Source organism: Gavialis gangeticus, unplaced genomic scaffold (assembly GCF_001723915.1).
Source record: "Gavialis gangeticus isolate Ggan-Ray unplaced genomic scaffold, GavGan_comp1, whole genome shotgun sequence".
Taxonomy (NCBI): Eukaryota; Metazoa; Chordata; order Crocodylia; family Gavialidae; genus Gavialis; species Gavialis gangeticus.
The window spans coordinates 93,040,074-93,042,301 of record NW_017729031.1 but is presented as its reverse complement, the minus strand read 5'-3'; positions in this window follow the sequence as shown (position 1 = coordinate 93,042,301).

Here is a 2,228-nt window from a genome sequence, read left to right as displayed (position 1 = left end):
TTTAAAAAGTTCATTTAATCAATAGCTGCTATTCTGTATCCTCCCTAGTTAAAGTTAGAATAGAAAATGTTTCCATTTCACTGTAATATATGGATAGATCATCTTGCTTCTTGCTAAATCCAGAAATACATTTAATACTTTGCCTTTTCTCTATCTTAATTGATAGGTTTATCTTTCCTGAATATTATCAGACATCACATTGTTAGGATTTCATTTGTCCCCAATAGATTTAGAGCAATGATTCTCAAGCAGGGTGCCATGGGGCCCTGGGGTGCCACAAGATCCTTTTAAGGGTGTTGCACAATACCAGCACATGATTTACAAGATAAACCCACAGATTTCAAGTAGGAATCCAGAGTGTCAAAAACATTGTAACATACTGTGGTCTTTCTGAGTTCTTTGCAGCAAAAGAATTGTGCTGTTATTTTTCCATAATCAAAAACGCAAATGAAATCTAAGAAGAGCTGGCATATTCTAGCTGTGCCTTGAGTCTAAAAAAGTTGAACACTGATTTTCTTGATCCACTGACTACAGACTTTTTTAACACATTTTGCTTTTTTAATAATTTATACAAATTGGAATTGGGAAATACGAATACTATCAATTTCCCTTATCCCCCAATTGTTATTTGTTGCTTACTATTTTTAAGTCTTATTTGTACTTCTAAACAAAGTTCTTTTTTTTAAATAGAGATTAGCACTCTTGTGGCAGGGGTAAGGGGAAAGGACATCTAATAATACATTTCTCGACTCTCTCTTAATCATCATTCACTTTTTATGTTTAAAATTTCTCCAGCTTTAGCTTGCAAGCTTTCTGAAACACAAAACAATCAAGCCTTTTAAAACATGTAGTAAACATTACCAGTCAAGCCCATATTCTGCTTACAAACCTTGATCATTTGCACTAGATTAACCATCGCTGTTTTCGTTAGAGAGCAACACATTTTTCTCCTTCAGATTGAAGCCTGATATAGGATTACCCTGAGTCAGCAGCAGTCCTTCTTGTTAGAAAATTGTTGTTTAAATTTCCAGAACCCCAAGGATGCTTTACCTTTACCAGCACAGCACCTCCAGCATATCTCTTCTCAAACCACAATGTCCTATGATGATACAATGTTTCATTCACCACATGATGGGTAAGGGAACTAAGCCTCCTATTAGACCTGATGTTATTACTGAACAGAGTAAAAACTTCAGACTTGGAAGAAGTCAGTGGAACAAAGTGTTCCCTCCTCCAGGAGCATAACCTAATTACTGTGGAGTAATTCTCTCTGACCCAGTAACTGAAATTAGTCCATGCAAAGTAGAAACAGCTGGAGCTTGGGTACAGCTTATTTAGCATTGTTTGAATCTCCCCACCTGCATGTCCTATTTGGAAGCATTTTGCTAGGGTTAGACAGGTTGCTGCCTGACGTGTTTGCTCCCTTACAGAGTGTGTCATAGTTATAGCAGTTTAGGAAAATGCAGCACAAAAAAATCCTCTTATTCCCCTTTGATCCTGGGCTTCCTGATCATGTTCTTTCCAGCTGATGGTACTGAGGTCATTAGAGTAGGAGCTGATTCCTGCAGTGCTTACTATTTCTAAAATGATAATAGTGTAAGGAAAACAAAGGCCAGAAAATTTCTGCACTCAGCTCTAGGGTTGAATCTGGATCTTTGCACCACTTCAAAACATTATTTTTAAAACAGGCTTTTCTTTCACAGTTTCCAAGTTGTTGGCAGAGAGCTGTCCAGGTAACTGATTTCATCTGCAATTGAACAAGCGGATGTCTACAAACTTTCATTTTCCCCAACAGTCACTTGCCACAGTCTCATTTGTAGGCTGTATTTTTTGGGAGGTGGGGAGGGGATTGAGCTTTAAAAAAAAAATCACTCTCACCATTCTACGATTAGAGCGCTGAAATCTATTTCTTCAGCTATTGTGCTGGTGTGTGTAAGTTCCTCCCCCTCTTCTCCTTTCTACACATGCACAAGCAAAAGTTTCTTGTAGGTGTTTTCATGGCCTAAACTGATGCAGTTTTGAAACAGGAATTTAAAAAGATCATTGAAACATTTATAACCCTCCAGCCAATGCTTATGATGAAGTGATAACCTGATTCACTGGGGGGAAAAAATCAGATGAGATTAAACTCTGTGGGTGGATAAGTCAGAAAGGAGGATGGCCTACCAAATGGGACAGTGAACTGGACACCAGTGTTGCATAAATTGCTGATTTTATCCCCTGGAGGC